The 26,957-nt window shown below is 38.9% G+C and overlaps 1 protein-coding gene and 1 pseudogene across 7 annotated transcripts in view; one reads left to right on the plus strand and one right to left on the minus strand.

Annotated features, from left to right (window-relative positions):
* Positions 1-26,957, plus strand: part of CFAP206 (cilia and flagella associated protein 206) — an 80,935-nt gene that overhangs the window by 34,835 nt on the left and 19,143 nt on the right. The window lies entirely within an intron of this gene.
* Positions 24,761-25,559, minus strand: LOC103792553 (hsc70-interacting protein pseudogene; annotated as a pseudogene).

Below are 26,957 nucleotides of genomic sequence, written 5' to 3' on the forward strand. Positions count from 1 at the left end.
GAAGTCTTGCTCTGTTGCCCAGTCTAGGGAGCAGTGGCGCTCTCTCAACTCACTGCAACTTCCATCTCCCAGGTTCAAGCATTTTTCCCGTCTCAGCCTCCTGAATAGCTGGGATTACAGGCGCACGCCACCATGCCTGGCTAATTTTTGTATTTTTAGTAGAGATGGGGTTTCACTATATTGGTCTGGCTGTTCTCGAACTCTGACCCCAGGTGATCCACCCGCCTCGGCCTCCCAAAGTGTGAGCCACCACATAAGCCACCATACCCAGCCTTGTTTGCTATTTTTATTAACATTTTAACTATGAAGCAGGTGGGCTTTGTGTCACTGACCTGGCCAGCAGAGATTCAAGTGGTAATGAGTAAAAGATTTGTTGGGCTAGTGACAGTGGAGCACAGAAGATGTTCTGAACACATGGTCAGGAAGATCAGAAACTAAGGACTAACTGATTTGAGTGGGATGGGGGAAGATATGGCAGTCAGGACCATGGACAGCTCAGTTGGCGCTGTTACTCTGACATCGTGATGTCTGTTGATGTGGCTGGCACTCCAGCTCCCCTTTCCAGTGAAGCTATTCTGCAGAGCTTTCTTGGTTCTTCCTGTTGTGATGAGAGATTAGTCTTGTCTACAGTGTCTTTCTGTATGTGAGCCAAATAGTAGGTAGGCCCATAATTTTTGTTTCCACTGAAAGGCTACTCTGAAAATGTACCAATTCAGCTTCATCATGAGGCTTGTCACTTATCCATAATCCTGTGAGGACTTGTTAATACCTCAGTTTGTAATATTTGTCAATTTGATGAATTTAAAATAGTACTTATTAGTGTTTTATTGTGCATTTTTCTGATAGTGAAATTCAGCATCTCTTCTTCTCTGTTCAGATTTCCCCTTCTGTGCATTGCCTATTTATAACTTTTGCCAGTTTTTTTTCCATTCCACTCTTTCTGTTTTTAAGTTGTTGATTGGCAGTTCCTTGTCCATTCTAAATATTAATCTTTTATAAGTTATAAAAGTTGCAAATGTCTTTTCCCATCTGACAGCTTTCTGTGTGTCAGTAGAGTCCTTCATTGAAGACATATCTTTAATTTTAATGTAGTCATATCTATTAAACTTTTTCCTTTAGAGATTATACTTTTTAAAAATCTCATTTTAGAAATTTTCTATCTTAAGATTATTCTTTTACACTTTCTTCTTTTTATCTTCTTTTTCTTTCTTTTTTTTTTTTTTTTTTTGAGACAGAGGCTCACTCTGTAGTCCAGGCTGGAGTGCAGTTTCATGAACATAGATCACTACAGCATTGACCTCCTAGGCTCGAGCAATCCTCTTGTCTTGGGCTTCTGTGTACCTGAGGTGACAGACATGCACCAGCATGCCTAGCTAATTTTTTTTTAAAGTTTTTGTAGAGACAGGGTCTGACTTTGTTGCTCAGGCAGGTCTTGAACTCCTAGGTTTAAGCAGTCCTCCTGCCCCTCGGCCTCCCAAAGTGCTGGGATTACAGGCGTGAGCCACCAATCCAGCCCATTTTATTATTTTTAAATTATCAATATAATAACAGATACTCCCTAAAAGAAAATGATATTTATTCAGGAATAGGCACTGCAATGGGAATACACTTGCCATAGTAAACCATGTATCTATTCAGGAAGGTAAAGAAAGAAAAATGCTGTTAAAGGAAAAATTAGGAGGATTACATAATTGTTTAAGATAATTATCCTTGGCTTGGTTGGATAGGCAGTTGGTAGGCAGATGTCGTCACAGAAATATTTTTTCTGTGTAAGGCTGTGGTGACCTTTGTGGAGGATTGTGTTTTTGGAGAGTCTCTTGTGATAATTTTTATCAGGGAGTTGCCATGAGAACCCTTCCTTTATGGCCATCCCTGGCTCTATTTGTCAGAGTTTTTAACACAAGCTACACAATTTTGATTCTGACAACTTTCACACAACTTATATTTTACATTTAGATCTTTAGTCTATTTGGAGATAATAAAGGATTCTAACAGTATTTTTCTTGATGTAGTAAGCCAGTTATCCTAACATTATTTACTAAATGATGTAAATGTATATCCCACAAAATATGCTGCATCTCTATTAACTTTCGTATGAAATAGGTTTGTTTCTAGGCTTTCTATTCTGTTGCATTGGTCTATTTATCATCTCTATGCTGATACCACACTACTTTCATTACTATTGCTTTGTAATATATTTCATTATCTGATAAAGAAGCTCTCTTCTTTGCCTTTTAGCTTTCAAATTTTTCCATGAAGTTTTTTAATAAATTTGCTAAGTTTCCCCAAAAAAATCTTACTGGAATTTTAACTGGAATTTCATTAAACTAATGAAATAATTTGTGGGGGAATTTATATATTTATTATATTGGATTGTCCCATCAATAAAAATACCATTTGCCTAGTGTTTTTTTCCTATACTAGTTTCATTAATTATGCCTTAATAAAACTTGATAGATTTAGTTGTATTTTACTCTATACCTATTTCTAAAATAGTAGTTGTTTTTGCCATTTATGTATGTGTTCCTAAATAATATATTTCTATGAAATGACCTCATTTTGCCCAATTTTTTATTTAATTTTTTATTAATTGATTTCTCTTTATCTTAGTGATTTTGCAGGAAGTGCTTTTTCAAAATTTTATTTTGGCTATGAATTCCTTGTTAAGTATATGTTTTAAAGATATGTTTTCTCAGTTTGTGGCTTATGTTTTCATTCTTTTTGTGGTACCTCTTGATGAACAAATCTTTCATTTTAATGTGTAATTTGTCATTATTTTTTCTTCATGCCTTAAGAAGTTCTTATGTATCCTGAGATCACAAAAATATTCTTATCTTTTTTAAAAGACATGTTTTGTCTATTATGTAGAGTCTTTAGTCCACTTGGATTTTATTTTTGTTTGTGGTGGGAGGTAAAGATCCAATTTTAATGTTTTCCCATTTGTAGTGAAAGTGTTTTAGACTGCTGTTTAACAGTCTCTCCTTTCTCCACTGATCTACAGTGTCTTATCAATAACCACAGGCTTGTTTTTATACTCTCTATTATGTTCAGTCATTCAAATTTTAAAAAGTTCCTGTACTTATGCCTTCAGTAGCTTTATAAGTCTTGATATCTGGTAGAGTAAATTTTCACATTTTTTCTTCTCTAAAAAGTCTTGGCTGTACTAGACTCTTTAATTTTATAAATTTGAGAAGTACATAATGAAGTTCCATTAAAAACTCTTGAAGGAATTTTTTGAAATTGCCTTGTATATGTAGATTAGTAAGAGAAGAATGACATTTTTGCAACATTGAGTCTCCCTATCCAAAGCATCAATGTAGTTTTATAATACTTCCTGTGAAAGAATTGAACATTTTTTGGTTATATTTATTTAGAGGGACTTTATATTTTTTGTTGCTATTTTAAATGCTATTGATGCTTAGGATTGAATTTTAGTTCATTATTGCTTATATTATGGAAATACAGTTAATTTCTGTATATTGATTTTATCAACCTTAATAAACTCCCTTACTAATTCTAATAATTGATATTTGAGAGCCTATTGTTATTTAGAGTCTATTAGGGTTTTTTTAATGTGGGCTATCATAATGTATGCAAATAATAATTGTTTCCCCTAGACTTTGTATTTTATTTAACACTGTATGCTTTATTACAGGAGGTGGATATTGTTTTAGGGAGGGGGGCATCAGGGCTGCAGATGCAGGCACCAATAATGTTAAAATCATAATATGCAAAATGCATAAGTGCAATCATTTTCTTAAGACTCAACTCATAGATGGAAAAATTTTTAATTGCTATTACAGAAAGAAGGAGAAACTTGTTTTGATAACATTAGTAGAGAATATCTAGAAAATGGAGGTAATAGGATGTAAAATTCTGACAGCAATTTAATGTCCTCAGTGGTAAGGCTGAGGCCAGTACCTAATGAGGATGAAAGTTCTGTGGGGAATTTTGGATGGTACTTGGGGAAATATTACACTATGCATAAACCAAGCTGAATTGCTTTCACAAGTGTTTCACGTAGTAAAAGCTTGGTTGGTTTGTTTGCTTTTTCCATTTTTACAGCAAGAGTGGTATAGAATGCTTAAACAAGGAGGACAGTATCCATGGAGGATATAGTATCTAGCTCCTTGATATACTAATGCATACAATTCAGAATGATTAAACTGTAGTACATCTGGGTCTTTTTACAATGACAAGGTGATGGTTCCGGAAAGCATGGGCCTGGGTATCAATCTCTAGAAAGCACCCACCTCCCTTCTCTGTGTTTTCTAATTTTGCATTTGTTTTCCATTTTTCTTAATCAGCTCTGCTGTTGGCTGCTTCTTAGCAAAACTGGTAAAAACAAAACTGTAGTCATTGAACATAGTACTCTGGCAGTCGGGACATTTAAAACCTTCCATATTCTAGGGGCAAAGAAAGTAGTGTGTGACATTTAAAACTGATTTACAAGCAAAATGGTAAAATTTTTTCCTGCATGAAAGACTTCCACAACTTTCCTGATGGGGTCATCATAGAAGGTCTGATTTAAGGTTGTTTTAAAGCTAAAGTAAAAAGTTCTGTTTCTGGAGTGATTTGAATAGTTCAGTAAATTTCATTTGATTTTATTCCATTGATTAAATACCCACAAGGATTTAACAGTGTGGCAAAACCTGGTATTAGGTCACTATTTCCACTCTCATGAATGACATCCTTTGTAGTGATGCCATCTTTCATGTATGATTGATTCATAACTGCTTGGTCAAGGTTACTATCAGAATTTCCAGGGTTTAATCTGTTCGCTTGCCAGATTCTCTAGGAAATCCAGAGCATATACAAGTACCAACAGTCAGAAATCACACATTCCATACAATATGCTGTTCCACTTGGGAAAATTACATTAAGAAACTACTTCTGGGCCGGGTGTGGTGGCTCACGCCTGTAGTCCCAGCACTTTGGGAGGCTGAGGCAGGTGGATTACCTGAGGTCAGGAGTTCGAGACCAGTTTGACCAACATGGTGAAACCCCAACTCAAATAAATAAATAAAAATAAAAAAGAAAACTACTTCTTCCTGGAATTCTGGTGTGGGTACATTTAGTGAGAAGGCTTTATGAAATTTCAGGCAAATAGAGAGCTTTTCATTGAGCCAAATCTGCTGTAATCCCTAAGAAGCTTCAACAGGGGAACCAGGGCTTTCAGCAAAAGTTGGTCCCATGTCTTCCAAATAAAATGTCTCTTGGAGATAAACGTGCTATTGTCACTGAGTTCATAAGCTACCTGATTGTCAGTTTTTGTCACACTTATGATGGAACATTGCAGATCCTTCAAAAATATGTAACCCTCAGATCTTGTAGTGGTGCAAAGATCTCCAGATTTTTGGTTTGCATCGGGTTGCTGCCGGGAGAACCAAACCTCTAGCAGCTTCTAGGTCTGATTGAAAAAATGTGAAAGTTCCATTATCATGAGACTAGAGAACAATCAACAACTACAGTAAATCAACTAAATTAAATACCTTTTTCTTCTGCTGCTGCCAGTTGTTCTAGATGTATTACCTATATTCCAGCTCCATTTTCTGCTATAATTTTATATTTATGCTTTTTAAGCATTAAAAACTCTCCTTCCTTCCTTCCTTCCTTCCTTCCTTCCTTCCTTCCTTCCTTCCTTCCTTCCTTCCTTCCTTCCTTCCTTCCTCTCTCTCTTTTTCTCTCTGTCTCTTTCTTAAGAAGTAAAAGTTGAACTTGAGACTGGATATAGAGATAGATACAATTCAGTCTGTTGTAGTTTCTTGTTTCAACATTAGAGTAGAGTGAGCACTAGTTGAAGTTGCAGTCCGTACTGTGTAAGACTGTAGATGTCATTATACTCTTTACTTTTGTCTTATCTTACTACACTGACAAGCAACCTTAGTATAATATTAAATAGTGGTAGTGAAAGTGGGCACTTTTGTCTTCTTACCCCCCAAAAGAATATTTTTTATTTTCTAAATTCTGTTTTTTAAATTATACTTTAAGTTCTGGGATACATGTACAAAACGTGCAGGTTTGTTACATAGGTATACACATGCCATAGTGGTTTGCTGCATCTATCACCACATCATCTGCATTAGGTATTTCTCCTAATGCTATCCCTCTGCTATACCCCCACCCCCTGTTAGCCCTCCCCTAGCGCTCCACCTCTTGACACACCCTGGTGTGTGATGTTCCCCTCCCTGTGTCCATGTGTTCTCATTGTTCAACACCCACTTATAAGTGAGAACATGAGGTGTTTGGTTTTCTGTTCCTGTGTCAGTTTGCTGAGAATGATGGTTTCCAGCTTTATCCATGTCTCTGCAAAGGACATGAACTCATCCTTTTTTATGGCTGCTTAGTATTCCATGGTGTATATGTGCCACATTTTCTTTATCTAGTCTATCATTGATGGGCATTTGGGTTGGTTCCAAGTCTTTGCTCTGGTGAACAGTACCACAACAAACATACATGTGCATGTGTCATTATAATAGAATGATTTATAATCCTTTGGATATATACCCAGTAATGGGATTGCGGGGTCAAATGGTATTTCTAGTTCTAGATACTTGAGGAATCACCACACTGTCTTCCACAATGGTTGAAATAATTTACACTCCCACCAACACTGTAAAAGCATTCCTATTTCTCCACATCCTCTCTAGCATCTGTTGTCTCCTGATTTTTTTAGTGATTGCCATTTTAACTGGCGTGAGATGGTATCTCAATGTGGTTTTGATTTGCATTTCTCTAATGACCAGTGATGATGAGTTTTTTTTCCTTATGGTTGTTGGCTCCATAAATGTCTTCTTTTGAGAAGTGCCTTTTCAAATCCTTCACCCACTTTTTGATGGGGTTGTTTTTTTCTTGTAAATTTGTTTAAGTTCTTTGTAGATTCTGGATATTAGCCGTTTGTCAGGTGGGTAGATTGCAAAAATATTTTTCATTTCTGTTGGTTGCTGGTTCACTCTAATGATAGTTTCCTTTGCTTTCCAGAAGCTCTTAAGTTTAATTAGATCCCATTTGTCTATTTTGGTTTTTGTTGCCATTGCTTTTGTTGTTTTAGCACATGCCTATGTGCACATGAAGTTCTTGCACATGCCTATGTTCTGAATGGTATTGCCTAGGTTTTCTTCTAGGGTTTCTATGGTGTTGGGTCTTATGTTTAAATCTTTAATCCATCTGGAGTCAATTTTTGAATAAGGTGTAAGGAAAGGATCCAGTTTCAGCTTTCTGCATATGGCTAGCCAGTTCTCCTAGCACCATGTATTAAATAGGGAATCCTTTCCCCATTGCTTGTTTTTGTCAGGTTTGTCAAAGATCACATCTTTGTAGATGTGTAGCATTCTTTCTGAGGCCTCTGTTCTGTTCCATTGGTCTATATGTCTGTTTTGGTACTGGTACTATGCTGTTTTGATTACTGTAGCCATGTAATATAGTTTGAATTCAGGTAGCGTGATGCCTTCAGCTTTTTTTTTTTTTTTTTTTTGCTTAGGATTGTCTTGGCTATGTGAGTTCTTTTTTGGTTCCATATGAAGTTTAAGGTTTTTTTTTTCCAATTCTGTGAAGAAAGTCAATGGTAGCTTGATTGACTATTGAATCTATAAATTGCTTTGGGCAGTATGGCCATTTTCATGATATAGATTCTTCCTAACCATGAGCGAATGTTTTTCCATCTGTTTATGTCCTCTCCTATTTACAAAGCAGTGCTTTGTATCCTTGAAGAGGTCCTTCACATCCCTTGTTAGTTGTATTCCTAGGTATTTTATTCTCTTTGTAGCAATTGTGAATGGGAGTTCACTCATGATTTGGCTTTCTGTTTGTTATTGGTGTATAGGAATGCTTGTGATTTTTGCACATTGATTTTGTATCCTGAGACTTTGCTGAAGTTGCTTATCAGCTTAAGGAGATTTTGGGCTGAGACAATGGGGTCTTCTAAATATACAATCATGTCATCTGCAAATAGAGACAATTTGACTTCCTCTTTTCCTAACTGAATACCCTTTGTTTCTTTTTCTTGCCTGATTGCTCTGGCCAGAACTTCCAGTATTCTGTTGAATAGGAGTGGTGAGAGAGGGCATCCTTGTCTTATGCCAGTTCTCAAAGGAAATGCTTCCAGTTTTTGCCCATTCAGTATGATATTGGCTGTGGGCTTGTCATAAATAACTCCTATTATTTTGAGTTACGTTTCATCAGTACCTAGTTTAATGAGAGTTTTTAGTATAAAGAGCTGTTGAATTTTGTTGAAGGCCTTCTCTGCATCTATTGAGATAATCATGTGGCTTTTGTCTTTGGTTCTGTTTATGTGATGGATTACATTTATAGATTTGTGCATGTTGAACCAGACTTGCATCCAGGGGATGAAGCTGACTTGATTGTGATGGATAAGCTTTTTGATGTTCTATTGGATTTGGTTTGCCAGTATTTTATTAAGGATTTTCACATCAATGTTCATCATGGATATTGGCCTGAAATTTTCTCTTTTAGTTGTGTCTCTGCCAGGTTTTGGTATTGGGATGATGTTGGTCTCATAAAATGAGTTAGGGAGGATTCCCTCTTTTTTATTGTTTGGAATAGTTTCAGAAGGAATGGTACCAGCTCCTCTTTGTACCTCTGGTAGAATTCAACTGTGAACTCATCTGGTCCTGGACTTTTTTTTAATTAGTAGGCTATTAATTGCTGCCTCAATTTCAGACCTTGTTATTGGTCTATTCAGGGATTCAGCTTCTTCCTGGTTTAGTCTTGGGTGGGTGTAAGTGTCCAGGAATTTATTCATTTCTTCTAGATTTACTGGTTTATTTGCTTAGAGGTGTTGGTAGTAATCTCTGATGGTAGTTTGCATTTCTGTGGAATCAGAGGTGATATCCCTTTATCATTTTTATTGCATCTATTTGATTCTTCTCTCTTTTCTTTATTAGTCTGGCTACTGGTATATTTCATTGATCTTTTCAAAAAACCAGCTTCTGGATTTATTGATTTTTTTTGAAGGGTTTTTTGTGTCTCTGTCTCCTTCAGTTCTGCTCTTATCGTAGTTATTTCTTTTCCGCTGCTAGCTTTTAAATTTGTTTGATCTTGCTCCTCTAGTTCTTTTAATCATGACATTAGGGCATTGATTTTAAATCTTTCCTCATTTCTCTTATGGGCATTTAGTGCTATAAATTTCCCTCTAGACACTGCTTTACATGTCTAGAGACATTTAAAGACGCAATGTCCCAGAGATTCTGGGACATTGTGTCTTCACTCTCACTGGTTTTGAAGAATATCTTTATTTCTGCCTTCATTTCATTATTTATCCAGTAGCCATTCAGGGACAGGTTGTTCAGTTTCCATGTAGTTGTGCAATCTTGAGTGAGTTTCTTAATCCTGAGTTTTAATTTGATTGCACTATGGTCTGAGAGACTGTTATGATTTCTGTTCTTTTGCATTTGCTGAGGAGTGATTTACTTCCAATTATGTGGTCAGTTTTAGAGTAAGTATGATGTGGTGCTGAGAAGAATGTATATTCTGTAGATTTGGGGTGGAGAATTCTGTAGATGTCTATTAGGTCCACCTGGTCCAGATCTGAGTTCAAGTCCTGGATATCCTTGTTAATTGTCTGTCTCATTGATCTGTCTAATACTGACAGTGGGATGTTAAAGTTTCCCCCTGTTATTGTGTGGTAGTCTAGGTCTCTTTGTAGGTCATTAAGAACTTGCTTTATGTATCTGGGTCCTCCTGTATTGGGTGCATGTATATTTAGAATAGTTAGCTTTTCTTATTGCATTGATCCCTTTACCATTATGTAATGCCCTCCTTTGTCTCTTTTGATCTTTTTTGGTTTAAAGTCTGTTTTATTAGAGACTAGGATTGCAACCCCTGCATTTTTTTGCTCTCCCATTTGCTTAGTAAATCTTCCTCCATTTCTTCATTTTGAGTCTATGTGTGTCATTGCCCATGAAATGGGTCTCCTGAATACAGCACACCAGTGTGTCTTGACTCTCTATCCAATTTGCCAGTCTGTGCCTTTTGATTGGGGCATTTAGCCCATTTACATTTAAGGTTAATATTTTTATGTGTGAATTTGATCCTGTGATTTTGATGCTAGTTGGTTGTTTTGCCCATTAGTTGATGCAGTTTCTTCATAGTGTTGATGGTCTTTTTCAATTTGGTATGTTTTTTCAGTGGCTGGTACTGGTTGTTCCTTTGCATGTTTAGTGTGTCCTTCAAGAGCTCTTGTAAGGCAGGCCTGGTGGTGATGAACTCTCTCAGCAGTCACTTAGCTGTAAAGGATTTTATTTCTCACTTGCTTATGAAGCTTAGTTTGGCTGGATATGAAATTCTGGGTTGGAAATTCTTTTCTTTAAGAATATTGAATATTGGCCCCCACTCTCTTTTGGCTTGTAGAGTTTCTGCCAAGAGATCCATTGTAAGTCTGATGGCTCCCCTTTGTGGGTAACCTGACCTTTCTCTCTGGCTACCCTTAGCATTTTTTCCTTCATTTCAACCTTGGTGAATCTGACAATTATGTGTCGTGGGATTGCTCTTCTTGAGCAATATCTTTGTGGTGGTCTCTGTATTTACTAAATTTTAATGTTGGGCTGCCTTGCTAGGTTGGGGAAGTTCTCTTGGATAATATCCTGAAGAGTGTTTTCCAACTTGGTTTCATTCTTCTCATCACTTTCAAGTATACTGATCAAACGTATTTTGGTCTTTCCATATAATCCCATATTTCTTGGAGACTTTGTTCATTTCTTTTCACTCTTTTTTCTCTAATCTTGTCTTCTCAATTATTTCATTGAGTTGATCTTCAATCTATGTTATCCTTTTTTTCTGTTTGATTGATTTGGCTATTGAAGCATTTGTATGCTTCATGAAATTCTTGTGCTGTGTTTTTCAGCTTCATCAAGTTGTTTATATTCTTCTCTACGCTGGTTATTCTAGTTAGCATTTCATCTAACCTTTTTTTCAAGGTTCTTAGCTTCCTTGCATTGGGTTAGAACATGCTTCTTTAGCTCTGAGAAGTTTGTTATTACCTACCTTCTGAAGCCTTCTTCTGTCAATTTGTCAAATGCATTCTCTATCCAGTTTTGTTCCCTTGCTGGTGAGGAGTTTTGATCTCTTGGAGGAAAACAGGTATTCTGTTTTTGGAGATCTCAGCCCTTTTGCACTGGTTTCTTCCCATCTTTGTAGATTTATCTACCTTTGGTCTTTGAAGTTGGTGACTTTTGGATGGTGTCTTTGAGTGTATGTCCTTTCTGTTGATGTTGAAAGTATTTCTTTCTGTTTGTTGGTTTTCCTTCTAACAGGCCCCTCTGCTGCAGGTCTGCTGGAGTTTGCTGGAGGTCCACTCCAGACCTTGCTTGCCTGGGAATCACCTGCAGGGGCTGCAGAACAGCAAAGATTGCTGCCTGTTTCTTCCTCTGGTAGCTTCATTCTAGAAGGGTACCTACCAGATGCTGGCCAGAGCTCTCCTGTCTGAGGTGTCTCCCAGTCAGGATACACGAGGGTTAGGGAGCCACTTGAGGAGGCAGTCTGTCCCTTATCAGAGATTGAGCACTGTGCTGGGAGATCCATTGCTCCCTTCAGAGCTGCTGAGCCAAGAAGTTTAAGTCTGCTGAAGCTGTGCCCACACTGCGCTTTATCCCAGGTGCTCTTTTCCAGGAAGGTGGGTGCTTTATAAGTCCCTGACAGGCTGCTGCCTTTTTTCAGAGATGCCCTGCCCAGCAAGAAGGGAGTCTAGTGACAGTCTGCCTGCAGAGGCCTTGCTGAGCTGCCATGAGCTCTGTCCAGTTGCAGCATAAACTTCTTGAAGACATCATTTACACAGGTGAAGTTAAAACCACCTACCTGAGCCTCAGCAATGATGGATGCCTCTCCCTCCACCAAGCTTGAACGTCCCAGGTTGAGCTCAGACTGCTGTGCTAGCTGCAGGAATTTCAAGCCAGTGGATCTTAGCTTGCTGTCTTTGTGGAGATGGGACCTGCTGAGCCAGATCACTTGGCTCCCTGGCTTCAGCCCCCTTTTTCAGAGGAATGAGCAGTTCTGTCTTGCTGGTGTTCCAGGTACCACTGGGATATGAGAAAAAAAAAACCTGCTGCAGCTAAAGTGGCTGCCCAGTTTTGTGCTGGAAACCTGGGGTGCTGGTGTTGTAGGCACTAGAGGGAATCTCCTGGTGTGCAGGTTGTAAAGACCATCAGAAAAACATAGTATCTGAACCTTAGGAAGGAAAAGTCCTAATGGCTTCCCTTTTCTAGGAGAGGGAGTTCTCCAGCCCCTTGCACTTCCCAGGGGAGGCAATGCTCCACCCTGCTTCAGCTTGCTCTCCTTGGGCTGCACCCACTTTTTAACCAGTCCCAATGAGATGAAGCTAGTACCTCAGTTGGAAATGTGAGCATCACTCACCTTCTGCGTCACTCTCACTGGGAACTGCTGACCAGAGCTGTTCCTATTTGGCCATCTTGGCAGAAATCCCTATTTTTGATATTTCATGATTGCGGTGTTCATTGTAGCTTTTTATGGATTGTGTTTTATTAGTTTTAGGGCTTCCTCTCTCATTTGCTGAGAGGTTTTTATATGAATAGTTACTGAATTGCATCAAATGTTGTTTTTGCGTGTTTTGAGATGATTGGCTTTTATCCTGCTAATGTGGTGAATTCTATTATTTCTAAGATTAAGCCAACTTTGCGTTCCTGGGATCAATCCAACTTGGTATGGTTTATTTATTTATTTAAAAATACATCCCTAAATCAGCTTTTAAGTATTCTTTAGAAGTTTTACATTTATATTCCTCAGTGCAATTGACCTATGCATTTACTTTCTTTTACTCTCCATTGTTTTGATGTGAAAGTCATTCATGTCTTATAAATGAATATGAATGTTTTACATTCTCTTTTCTCTGAAATAATTCATGTATTAATTGGAATTATCTGGTAATGTATGCTGATAAAGCTCTCTGGACTTCTTTGGTTGGAAACATGATAACTATGCTAAATTAAACCATAATTTTAACTACTTTTGTAATCACAGGATTTTTTTCCAGGTACTTTATTTCTTTTGTATCAGATTGAGTACATTGTATTTTTCTAGAAATTTATTTGAATCATCTAAGTTTTTAAACTTATTCTCATGAAGATATCACAGTATTCTTTTATTATTTATTTAATCTCTACATTATTTTATGCTTTTATTTTAATTTTATTTTTTTGTGTTTGCATTTTTTTTTATTACATTTTAGGTTTTGGGGTACATGAGCAGAACATGCAAGACAGTTGCATAGTACACACATGGCAGTGTGTTTTGCTTCCTTTCTCCCCTTCACCCACATTTGGCATTTCTCCCCAGGCTATCCCTCCCCACCTCCCCCTCCCACTGGCCCTCCCCTTTTCCCCCCAATAGACCCCAGTGTTTAGTACTCCTCTCCCTGTGTCCATGTGTTCTTATTTTTCATCACCCGCCTATGGGTGAGAATACGTGGTGTTTCATTTTCTGTTCTTGTGTCAGTTTGTTGAGGATGATGTTCTCCAGATTCATCCATGTCCCTACAAACGACACGAACTCATCATTTCTGATTGCTGCGTAATATTCCATGGTGTATATGTGCTACATTTTTCCAATCCAGTCTGTTATCAATGGGCATTTGGGTTGATTCTAGGTCTTTGCTATTGTAAACAGTGCTGCAATGAACATTCGTGTACAGGTGTCCTTATAGTAGAACGATTTATAGTCCTTTGGATATATACCCAGTAATGGGATTGCTGGGTCAAATGGAATTTCTATTTCTAAGGCCTTGAGAAATCGCCACACTGTCTTCCACAATGGTTGAACTAATTTACACTCCCACCAACAGTGTAAAAGTGTTCCTTTTTCTCCACATCCTCTCCAGCATCTGTTGTCTCCAGATTTTTTAATGATCGCCATTCTAACTGGCGTGAGATGGTATCTCAATGTGGTTTTGATTTGCATCTCTCTGATGACCAGTGACGATGAGCATTTTTTCATATGATTGTTGGCCTCATATATGTCTTTTTTCGTAAAGTGTCTGTTCATATCCTTTGCCCACTTTTGAATGGGCTTGTTTGTTTTTTTCCTGTCAATCTGTTTGAGTTCTTTGTAAATTCTGGATATCAGCCCTTTGTCAGATGGGTAAACTGCAAAAATTTTTTCCCATTCTGTTGGTTGCCGATTCACTCTAGTGACTGTTCCTTTTGCCGTGCAGAAGCTGTGGAGTTTCATTAGGTCCCATTTGTCTATTTTGGCTTTTGTTGCCAATGCTTTTGCTGTTTTGGTCATGAAGTCCTTGCCTACTCCTATGTCCTGGATATTTTGGCTAGATTTCCTTCTAGGGTTTTTATGGTGCCAGGTCTTATGTTTAAGTCTTTAATCCATCTGGAGTTAATTTTAGTGTAAGGTGTCAGGAAGGGGTCCAGTTTCTGCTTTCTGCACATGGCTAGCCAGTTTTCCCAACACCATTTGTTAAACAGGGAATCCTTTCCCCATTGCTTGTTTTTGTCAGGTTCATCAAAGATTGTATAGTTGTAGATATGTTGTGTTGCCTCCGGTGCCTCTGTTTTGTTCCATTGGTCTGTATCTCTGTTTTGGTACCAGTACCATGCTGTTTTGATTACTGTAGCCTTGTAGTATAGTTTGAAATCCGGTAGTGTGATGCCCCCCGCTGTGTTCTTTTTGCTTAGAACTGACTTGGCTATGCGGGCTCTCTTTTGGTTCCATATGAAGTTCATGGTGGTTTTCTCCAGTTCTGTGAAGAAAGTCAATGGTAGCTTGATGGGGATAGCGTTGATTCTGTAAATTACTTTGGGCAGTATAGCCATTTTCACGATATTAATTCTTCCTAACCATGAACATGGAATGTTTCTCCATCTGTTTGTGTCCTCTCTGATTTCGTTGAGCAGTGGTTTGTAGTTCTCCTTGAAGAGGTCCCTTATGTTCCTTGTGAGTTGTATTCCAAGGTATTTTATTCTTTTTGTAGCAATTGTGAATGGCAGTTCGTTCTTGATTTGGCTCTCTGTAAGTCTGTTATTGGTGTAGAGGAATGCTTGTGATTTTTGCACATTGATTTTATATCCTGAGACTTTGCTGAAGTTGCTTATCAGTTTCAGGAGTTTTTGGGCTGAGGCGATGGGGTCTTCTAGGTATACTATCATGTCGTCTGCAAATAGAGACAATTTGGCTTCCACCTTTCCTATTTGAATACCCTTTATTTCTTTTTCTTGCCTGATTGCTCTGGCTAGAACTTCCAGCATTATATTGAATAGGAGTGGTGAAAGAGGGCATCCTTGTCTAGTGCCGGATTTCAAAGGGAATGCTTCCAGTTTTTGCCCATTCAGTATGATATTGGCTGTTGGTTTGTCGTAAATAGCTCTTATTACTTTGAGATACGTTCCATCGATACCGAGTTTATTGAGGGTTTTTAGCATAAAAGGCTGTTGAATTTTGTCAAATGCCTTCTCTGAATCAATTGAGATAATCATGTGGTTTTTGTTTTTGGTTCTGTTTATGTGGTGAATTACGTTTATAGACTTGCATATGTTGAACCAGCCTTGCATCCCTGGGATCAATCCTACTTGATCATTATGAATAAGTTTTTTGATGTGCTGTTGCAATCGACTTGCCAATATTTTATTGAAGATTTTTGCATCTATGTTCATCATGGATATTGGCCTGAAGTTTTCTTTTCTTGTTGGGTCTCTGTGGGGTTTTGGTATCAGGATGATGTTGGTCTCATAAAATGATTTGGGAAGGATTCCCTCTTTCTGGATTATTTGGAATAGTTTCAGAAGGAATGGTACCAGCTCCTCTTTGTGTGTCTGGTAGAATTCGGCTGTGAACTCATCTGGACCTGGGCTTTTTTTGTGTGGTAGGCTCTTAATTGCTGCCTCGACTTCTGACCTTGTTATTGGTCTATTCATAGTTTCAGCTTCCTCCTGATTTAGGCTTGGGAGGACACAGGAGTCCAGGAATTTATCCATTTCTTCCAGGTTTACTAGTTGATGTGCATAGAGTTGTTTGTAATATTCTCTGATGATGGTTTGAATTTCTGTGGAATCTGTGGTGATTTCCCCTTTATCATTTTTTGTTGCATCTATTTGGTTGTTCTCTCTTTTCTTTTTTATCCATCTGGCTAGTGGTCTGTCTATTTTGTTGATCTTTTCAAAAAACCAGCTCTTGGATTTATTGATTTTTTGAAGGGTTTTTCGTGTCTCTATCTCCTTCAGTTCAGCTCTGATCTTAGTTATTTCTTGTCTTCTGCGGGGTTTTGAGTTTTTTTGATCTTGCTCCTCTAGCTCTTTCAATTTTGACAATAGGGTGTCAATTTTGGATCTCGCCATTCTCCTCATATGGGCACTTATTGCTATATACTTTCCTCTAGAGACTGCTTTAAATGTGTCCCAGAGGTTCTGGCATGTTGTGTCTTTGTTCCCATTGGTTTTGAAGAACTTCTTTATTTCTGTCTTCATTTCATTGTTTACCCAGTCAACATTCAAGAGCCAGTTGTTCAGTTTCCATGAAGCTGTGCGGTTCTGGGTTAGTTTCTGAATTTTGAGTTCTAACTTGATTGCACTATGGTCTGAGAGGCTGTTTGTTATGATTTCAGTTGTTTTGCATTTGCTGCGGAGTGATTTACTTCCAATTATGTGGTCAATTTTAGAGTAGGTGTGATGTGGTGCTGAGAAGAATGTATATTCTGTGGATTTGGGGTGGAGAGTTCTGTAAATGTCTATCAGGTTTGCTTGCTCCAGGTCTGAGTTCAAGCCCTGGATATCCTTGTTGATTTTCTGTCTGGTTGATCTGTCTAATATTGACAGTGGAGTGTTAAAGTCTCCCACTATTATCGTGTGGGAGTCTAAGTCTCTTTGTAGGTCATTGAGAACTTTCCTTATGTATCTGGGTGCTCCTGCATTGGGTCCATATATGTTTAGGATCGTTAGCTCTTCTTGTTGTATCGATCCTTTTACCATTATGTAATGGCCTTCTTTGTCTCTTTTGATCTTTTTTGCTTTAAAGTCTATTTTATCAGGGATGAGAATTGCAACTCCTGCTTTTTTTTGCTCTCCATTTGCTTGGTAAATCTTCCTCCATCCTTTTATTTTGAGCCTTTGTGTATCCTTGCATGTGAGATGGGTTTCCTGGATACAGCACACTGATGGGTTTTGGCTTTTTATCCAATTTGCCAGTCTGTGTCTTTTGATTGGTGCATTTAGTCCATTTACATTTAGGGTTAATATTGTTATGTGTGAATTTGATACTGCCATTTTGATGCTAAGTGGCTGTTTTGCCTGTTAGTTGTTGTAGATTCTTCATTATGTTGATGCTCTTTAGCATTTAGTGTGATTTTGGAATGGCTGGTACTGGTTGTTCCTTTCTATGTGTAGTGCCTCTTTTTTTTTTTTTTTTAATTTTTTATTGGATTATAGGTTTTGGGGTACATGAGCAGAGCATGCAAGACAGTTGCGTAGGTACACACATGGCAGTGTGCTTTGCTTTTCTTCTCCCCTTCACCCACATTTGGCATTTCTCCCCAGGCTATCCCTCCCCACCTCCCCCTCCCACTGGCCCTCCCCTTTTCCCCCCAATAGACCCCAGTGTTTAGTACTCCCCTTTCTGTGTCCATGTGTTCTCATTTTTATCACCCACCTATGAGTGAGAATATGCGGTGTTTCATTTTCTGTTCTTGTGTCAGTTTGCTGAGGATGATGTTTTCCAGATTGATCCATGTCCCTACAAACGACACAAACTCATCATTTCTGATTGCTGCATAATATTCCATGGTGTATATGTGCCACATTTTTCCAATCCAGTCTATTATCAATGGGCATTTGGGTTGATTCCAGGTCTTTGCTATTGTAAACAGTGCTGCAATGAACATTCGTGTACATGTGTCCTTATAGTAGAACGATTTATAGTCTTTTGGATATATACCCAGTAATGGGATTGCTGGGTCAAATGGAATTTCTATTTCTAAGGCCTTGAGGAATCGCCACACTGTCTTCCACAATGGTTGAACTAATTTACACTCCCACCAACAGTGTAAAAGTGTTCATTTTTCTCCACATCCTCTCCAGCATCTGTTGTCTCCAGATTTTTTAATGATCGCCATTCTAACTGGCGTGAGATGGTATCTCAATGTGGTTTTGATTTGCATCTCTCTGATGACCAGTGACGATGAGCATTTTTTCATATGATTGTTGGCCTCATATATGTCTTCTTTCGTAAAGTATCTGTTCATATCCTTTGCCCACTTTTGAATGGGCTTGTTTGTTTTTTTCCTGTATATCTGCTTGAGTTGTTCGTAGATTCTGGATATCAGCCCTTTGTCAGATGGGTAGACTGCGAAAATTTTTTCCCATTCTGTTGGTTGCCGATCCACTCTAGTGACTGTTTCTTTTGCCGTGCAGAAGCTGTGGAGTTTCATTAGGTCCCATTTGTCTATTTTGGCTTTTGTTGCCAATGCTCTTGGTGTTTTGTTCATGAAGTCCTTGCCTACTCCTATGTCCTGGATAGTTTTGCCTAGATTTCCTTCTAGGGTTTTTATGGTGCCAGGTCTTATGTTTAAGTCTTTAATCCATCTGGAGTTAATTTTAGTGTAAGGTGTCAGGAAGGGGTCCAGTTTCTGCTTTCTGCACATGGCTAGCCAGTTTTCCCAACACCATTTGTTAAACATGGAATCCTTGCCCCATTGCTTGTTTTTGTCAGGTTTATCAAAGATTGTATAGTTGTATGTATGTTGTGTTGCCTCCGATGCCTCTGTTCTGTTCCATTGGTCTATATCTCTGTTTTGGTACCAGTACCATGCTGTTCTGATTACTGTAGCCTTGTAGTATAGTTTGAAATCCGGTAGTGTGATGCCCCCTGCTGTGTTCTTTTTGCCTAGAATTGACTTGGCTATGTGGGTTCTCTTTTGGTTCCATATGAAGTTCATGGTGGTTTTTTCCAGTTCTGTGAAGAAAGTCAATGGTAGCTTGATGGGGATAGCGTTGATTCTGTAAATTACTTTGGGCAGTATAGCTATTTTCACGATATTAATTCTTCCTAACCATGAACATGGAATGTTTCTCCATCTGTTTGTGTCCTCTCTGATTTCGTTGAGCAGTGGTTTGTAGTTCTCCTTGAAGAGGTCCCTTACGTTCCTTGTGAGTTGTATTCCAAGGTATTTTATTCTTTTTGTAGCAATTGCGAATGGCAGTTCGCTCTTGATTTGGCTTTCTTTAAGTCTGTTATTGGTGTAGACGAATGCTTGTGATTTTTGCACATTGATTTTATATCCTGAGACTTTGCTGAAGTTGTTTATCAGTTTCAGGAGTTTTTGGGCTGAGGCGATGGGGTCTTCTAGGTATACTATCATGTCGTCTGCAAATAGAGACAATTTGGCTTCCACCTTTCCTATTTGAATACCCTTTATTTCTTTTTCTTGCCTGATTGCTCTGGCTAGAACTTCCAGTACTATATTGAATAGGAGTGGTGAGAGAGGGCATCCTTGTCTAGTACCAGATTTCAAAGGGAATGCTTCCAGTTTTTGCCCATTCAGTATGATATTGGCTTTTGGTTTGTCATAAATAGCTTTTATTACTTCGAGATACGTTCCATCGATACCGAGTTTATTGAGGGTTTTTAGCATAAAGGGCTGTTGAATTTTGTCAAATGCCTCTCTGCGTCAATTGAGATAATCATGTGGTTTTTGTTTTTGGTTCTGTTTATGTGGTGAATTACGTTGATAGACTTGCGTATGTTGACCAGCCTTGCATCCCTGGGATGAATCCTACTTGATCATGATGAATAAGTTTTTTGATTTGCTGTTGCAATCGGCTTGCCAATATTTTATTGAAGATTTTTGCATCTATGTTCATCATGGATATTGGCCTGAAGTTTTCTTTTCTCGTTGGGTCTCTGCTGGGTTTTGGTATCAGGATGATGTTGGTCTCATAAAATGATTTGGGAAGGATTCCCTCTTTTTGGATTGTTTGAAATAGTTTTAGAAGGAATGGTACCAGCTCCTCCTTGTGTGTCTGGTAGAATTCGGCTGTGAACCCATCTGGACCTGGGCTTTTTTTGTGAGGTAGGCTCTTAATTGCTGCCTCAACTTCAGACCTTGTTATTGGTCTATTCATAGTTTCAGCTTCCTCCTGGTTTAGGCTTGGGAGGACACAGGAGTCCAGGAATTTATCCATTTCTTCCAGGTTTACTAGTTGATGTGCATAGAGTTGTTTGTAATATTCTCTGATGATGGTTTGAATTTCTGTGGAATCTGTGGTGATTTCCCCTTTATCATTTTTTATTGCATCTATTTGGTTGTTCTCTCTTTTATTTTTAATCAATGTGGCTAGTGGTCTGTCTATTTTGTTGATCTTTTCAAAAAACCAGCTCTTGGATTTATTGATTTTTTGAAGGGTTTTTCGTGTCTCAATCTCCTTCAGCTCAGCTCTGATCTTAGTAATTTCTTGTCTTCTGCTGGGTTTTGAGTTTTTTTGATCTTGCTCCTCTAGCTCTTTCAATTTTGACGATAGGGTGTCAATTTTGGATCTCTCCATTCTCCTCATATGGGCACTTATTGCTATATACTCTCCTCTAGAGACTGCTTTAAATGTGTCCCAGAGGTTCTGGCACGTTGTGTCTTCGTTCTCATTGGTTTCGAAGAACTTCTTTATTTCTGTCTTCATTTCGTTGTTTACCCAGTCAACATTCAAGAGCCAGTTGTTCAGTTTCCATGAAGCTGTGCGGTTCTGGGTTGGTTTCTGAATTCTGAGTTCTAACTTGATTGCACTATGGTCTGAGAGGCTGTTTGTTATGATTTCAGTTGTTTTGCATTTGTTGAGCAGTGCTTTACTTCCAATTATGTGGTCAATTTTAGAGTAGGTGTTATGTGGTGCTTAGAAGAATGTGTATTCTGTGGATTTGGGGTGGAGAGTTCTGTAAATGTCCACCAGGTTTGCTTGCTCCAGGTCTGAGTTCAAGCCCTGGGTATCCTTGTTGATTTTCTGTCTGGTTGATCTGTCTAGTATTGACAGTGGAGTGTTAAAGTCTCCCACTATTATTGTGTGGGAGTCTAAGTCCTTCTGTAAGTCATTAAGAACTTGCCTTATGTATCTGGGTGCTCCTGTGTTGGGTCCATATATGTTTAGGATCGTTAGCTCTTCTTGTTGTATCGATCCTTTTACCATTATGTAATGGCCTTCTTTGTCTCTTTTGATCTTTGTTGCTTTAAAGTCTATTTTATCAGAGATGAGAATTGCAACTCCTGCTTTTTTTTGCTTTCCATTAGCTTGGTAAATCTTCCTCCATCCCTTTATTTTGAGCCTTTGTGTATCCTTGCATGTGAGATGGGTTTCCTGGATACAGCACACTGATGGGTTTTGGCTTTTTATCCAATTTGCCAGTCTGTGTCTTTTGATTGGTGCATTTAGTCCATTTACATTTAGGGTTAATATTGTTATGTGTGAATTTGATACTGCCATTTTGATTCTAAGTGGCTGTTTTGCCTGTTAGTTGTTGTAGATTCTTCATTATGTTGAAGCTCTTTAGCATTCAGTGTGATTTTGGAATGGCTGGTACTGATCGATCCTTTCTATGTGTAGTGCCTCTTTTAGGAGCTCTTGTAGAGCAGGCCTGGTGGTGACAAAATCTCTGAGTGCTTGCTTGTTCGCAAAGGATTTTATTTTTCCTTCACTTCTGAAGCTCAGTTTGTCTGGGTATGAAATTCTGGGTTGAAAGTTCTTTTCTTTAAGAATGTTGAATATTGGCCCCCACTCTCTTCTGGCTTGTAGTGTTTCTGCTGAGAGATCTGCTGTGAGTCTGATGGGCTTCCCTTTGTGGGTGACCCGACTTTTCTCTCTGGCTGCCCTTCGTATTTTCTCCTTCATTTCAACCTTGTTGAATCTGACGATTATGTGCCTTGGGGTTACTCTTCTTGCGGAATATCTTTGTGGTGTTCTCTGTATTTCCTGCATTTGAGTGTTGGCCTGTCTTGCTAGGTGGGGGAAATTTTCCTGGATGATGTCCTGAAGAGTATTTTCCAGCTTGGATTCATTCTCTTCGTCCCCTTCTGGTACACCTATCAAACGTAGGTTAGGTCTTTTCACATAGTCCCACATTTCTTGGAGACTTTGTTCATTCTTTTTTATGCTTTTTTCTCTGATCTTGGTTTCTCGTTTTATTTCATTGAGTTGATCTTCGACTTCAGATATTCTTTCTTCTGCTTGGTCAATTCGGCTATTGAAACTTGTGCATGCTTCACGAAGTTCTCGTATTGTGTTTTTCAGCTCCTTTAATTCATTCATATTCCTCTCTAAGTTATCCATTGTTATTTCCTCAAATCTTTTTTCATATCTTTTTTCAAGGTTCTTAGTTTCTTTGCGTGTTCTTTTAGCTCACAAAAGTTTCTCATTATCCACCTTCTGAAGTCTAATTCTGTCATTTCATCACAGTCATTCTCCGTCTGGCTTTGTTCCCTTGCTGGTGAGGAGTTTTGGTTTTTTCTAGGAGGCAAGGTGTTCTGGTTTCGGGTGTTTTCCTTTTTTTTGCACTGGTTTCTTCCAATCTTTGTGGATTTATCCACTTGTTGCCTGCATAGTTGCTGACTTTTCGATTGGGTCTCTGAGTGGACACCCAGATTGTTGGTGATGAAGTATTTCTGTTACTTGGTTTTCCTTCTAGCAGTCTAGCCCCTCCACTGTACGACTGCTGAGGTTTACTCCAGGCCCTGCTAGTCTGGGGTGCACCTATAGCAGCTGCGGAATAGTGAGGGATGCTACCAGTTTCTTTTTCTGCTATCTTTGTCCCAGGATGATGCCTGCCAAATGTCAGTCTTTTGGATATAGAGGGGTCAGGGAGCTGCTTGAGGAGACAGTCTGTACTTTATAGGAGCTCAGTTGCTGAGCTGTGAGCTCTGTTGTTCATTCAGGGCTGTTAGGCTGCTATGTTTGATTCTGCTGCAACAGAGCTCATTAAAAAACCCTTTTTTGCTCTGTCTTGGGGTGTTGGGACTTTAATTTTGGATGTCCATTGAGGTGTCCTGCCCAGCTAGGAGGCAGTCTAGTCACTATTTGCCTGCCTAGGCTCCGCCCTGTTGTTGTGAGGTTCGCCCTGTTGCTGCAGACTCTGCTCTTCTGCTGCGGTGTCCACCACAGGCTACGCCCTGTGGCGGAGTCTCTCTGTTGTAGGGGGTTGCCTTGGCAATGGCAGGCTGCGTCAGCAGTGGGCATGTGTCTCAGTAGGGGCGGGTTGCCTCGGCAACGGTAGGTTGTGTCAGCAGTGGGCGTGTATCTCAGTAGGGGCGGGTTGCCTTGGTAATGGTGGACACCCCTCTCCCACGGAGCATCTCAGGGACCGTCTCCACAGGGAGCATTTGGAATTGCCGTTTTGTCCGTCCCACTGAGCTACCGCAAACGCTGTGTCCCTGCAATCCCCTGGGCTGGCCCACTGTCCAAGTCCCGGTCAGTCTCAAGTTCAGCCCTCTCAAGTCTCAGTTTGCCAGTTCAACAGGGCACCCGGACAAGCGCGCCCTGTGGGGAGTGGTGGGTAGGGCTGGCCACCACCACCCCGGCTGCCGGCTTCACCATGCAAAACCTCTGCCTGGTGTCCCATGTCTCCTTAATACTTGGGAATTTCCCCGTTCTGTGGGCAACAAAGATCAGTCTGAAAATGCAGCTCCGACTCACCTCTCCGCGGATTGACTGAGAGCTTCAATCCTCTATGCTGTCTTTTAAACGCCAGATAGTGTTTATTTGAGCCTTCTCTCTTTTTATTTTGATAATCTTGCCAGAGCACTAGTTTCTCAGTCTTTTTAAAAATCAGCTTTATTGACCCTATTTCATGACTCCTTTCATGTTATATTTTCATCTCTGATCTTTATTCTTTTCCTTTATCTAATTCCTTTATTTTATTCTATTTGTTTTCTAACTTTAAAAGATAGATGCTTAGCTCATTCATTTTTAGCCTTTCTTTTTAACTTGATGCAATAAATTTCCTTTTTACTATAATATGTGAGTTGTATGTCACATAACATTTAAAAAAATAATTTCAACTTTTATTTTTGATTCAGGGGCACATATGCAGGTTTGTTACCATGGATATATTGTATGAAGCTGAGGTTTGGGGTATGATTGATCCTGTTACCCAGGTGGTGAGCATAGTACCCAATGGTTTTTCAACCCTTGCCATCCTCCCTCCCTTCCCATGCTAGTAGCCCCAGTAATTACTGTTGCCATCTTAATGTGCATGAGTGCCCAGTGTTTAGCAGCTACTTATCAGCGAGAACATGTGATACTGGTTTTCTGTTCCTGCATTAATTTTCTCAGGATAAGGGCCTCCAGCTGGATCCATGTTTCTGCAGCATACTTTTAAACATAGTTATTTTAATCACTCTTTGGTTCAGAATATTTTCTAATTCTCTTTAGCATTTTTTATTTAGATTATAGGTTATTTATGTTTGTTAGTTTACTCACAAAGATTTTCCATTTTACAATGCAAAACTCTTACTGATATCTAATTTTTAAAAAAGAATCAAGAGACTTTTAAAATTTGTTTTAAATATTTTTAAGGTTAAAAAAAGTGTTTAAAGTTTGTAATTCCTAGTAGGAAAACATTATCTGAATGGATACCCTAATGGCAAACCACTGTAAAATGCTTCGGCTGCATCTGTGGTGGAGGGGTAAGGATTATCTTCAAAGCACCCCAGCTCTCTTGATGAGAAGGTCAGAGGTATGCTGGTTTGTATTATTGCGACATCCATTAGGTGATCTACGTTGCGTTTCCTTCACCAAGGGCTTTGTTTATCAGAAAGGCATTATGGTTGACCTCCAAATTTGGCTGACAGTTTACTGATGAGATTCATAACCTTTTCATTGTACTGGTATTTCGACATATTTGCTAGGTTCTAGGCCACATCCTAGAAAACCACCATAACTTGTGGACCCTGCATGGCTGCAAGAACGTCTGGATCACTAAGAATTTCATTGAGTCCCAGAATTCCTGCCATTCTAGGCATGCCCCCTCCTATTCCTGGCATTCCTTTATGAACATTACCAGGCATCCCACAGGAAAGCCAGCTGGAAAACAACCTATTGAGTTCCTGATTCCTCCAAGCTCTTTCATGCTCTTTTTTGAGCCTTTTTAACTGTATTTTTCTTTGTTCATACAGAGTTTTGTTCATACTTTCTCTGATATTCTGCTCTTCAGAGTTTTGTTCATACTTTCTCTGATATTCTGCAATTTTCTAAGCCCTAGGTTGAACTTCTTTCAGCATTGTGCTAGAATAATCCAATTTACAGACAAGAGGAAGATCACGGACTGCTTCTTCTCAGTGGCCAGAAGTCTGTGTGTGAAAGCCACTTGTAAGGCTGGGATGAATCAGGATTTATTTAAATGGCTCTGTTGCAGTATCAGATGGCAGCATTTGGCTTCTGTAATTTGATGAAGACACTGGCTCTCTTTGGCATACAGAATGGTCAATAGAGGATTCAACTTGATGGCATCTGTGAACAATGGCTTTCTGCAATTCACTGTCATTTAGGGCTTCAGTGGCAGCCACTTTCTTATCATTTGCCTGATCCATCATCTGTTATCGCTGCATTTTCATTTCCCATTTCTTTTTTATTTTTAAAATTTATTTAATTATTACTTTAAAAATTTTAAGTTCCAGGACACATGTGCAGGGCATACAGGTAAATGTGTGCTGTGATGGTTTGTTGCTCCTGTCAACCCATCATCTAGGGATTAAGCGCAGCATGCATTAGCTATTTTTCCTGATGCTCTCTCTCTCTCCCTGCCGCTCTGACAAGCCCCAGTGTTTGATTTGTTCCCCTCTGTCCATATTTTCTCATTGTTCAGCTCCCACTTATACGTGAGAATACGTGGTGTTCATTTTTCTGTTCCTGCATTAGTTTGCTGATGAGCTGGAGCTCCATTCATGGCCTTGCAAAGGACACGATCTCATTCCTTTCTATAGCCGCATAGTATTCCATGGTGTATATATACCACATTTTCTTTATCCAGTTTGCCATTGATGGGCATTAGGTTGATTCCATGTTTTTGCTATTGTGAATAAGGCTGCAGTGAACATACACCTGCATGTATTTTTATAACAGAATAATTTATATTTCTTTGGGTATATATCCAGTGAAGGGATTGTTGGGCCAAAAGGTATTTCTGGTTCTACAGCTTTGAGAAATCACCACATTGTCTTCCACAATGGTTGAACTAATTTACACTCCCATTAACAGTGTAGAAGCATTTCTGTTTCTCCACAGCCTCACCAACATCTGCTGTTGCTTCACTTTTTAATAATTGCCATTCTGACAGGCATGAGATGGTATCTTATTGTGGATTTGATTTGCATTTCTGTAATGATCAATGATGTTGAGCTTGTTTTCATATGTTTGTTGGTCGCATGAACGTCTTCTTTTGAGAAATGTCTGTTCATGCCCTTTGCCCACTTTTTAATGTTTTTTTTTCTTGTAAATTTGTTTAAGTTCCTTATAGATTCTGAATATCAGATGTTTATCAGATGGATTGCAAAAATTGTCTCACATTCTGTAGGCTGTCTGTTCACTCTGCTGATAGTTTCTTTTGCTGTGTGGAAGCTTTTTAGTTTAATTAGATCCCATTCATCAATTTTTGCTTTTGTTACTATTGCTTTTGACATTTTTGTCATGAAATGTTTGCCTGTGTCTATGTCCTGAATGTTATTGCCTAGATTTTCCTTTAGGGTTTTTATAATTTTGGGTTTTATATTTAAGTCTTTAATCCACCTTGAGTTAATTTTTGTATAAGGTGTAAGGAAGGGGTCCAATTTTAATTTTCTGCATATGATTAGCCAGTTCTTTCAGCACCATTTATTAAATAGGGAATCCTTTCCCCATTGCTTGTTTTTGTCAGGTTTGTCGAAGATCACATGGTTGTAGATGTGAAGTTTTATTTCTGAGTTCTCTGTTCTGTTCCATTGGTCTATGTATCTGTTTTTGTACTAGTACCATGCTGTTTTG

This window comes from Callithrix jacchus, chromosome 4 (assembly GCF_049354715.1).
Source record: "Callithrix jacchus isolate 240 chromosome 4, calJac240_pri, whole genome shotgun sequence".
Classification (NCBI taxonomy): Eukaryota; Metazoa; Chordata; class Mammalia; order Primates; family Cebidae; genus Callithrix; species Callithrix jacchus.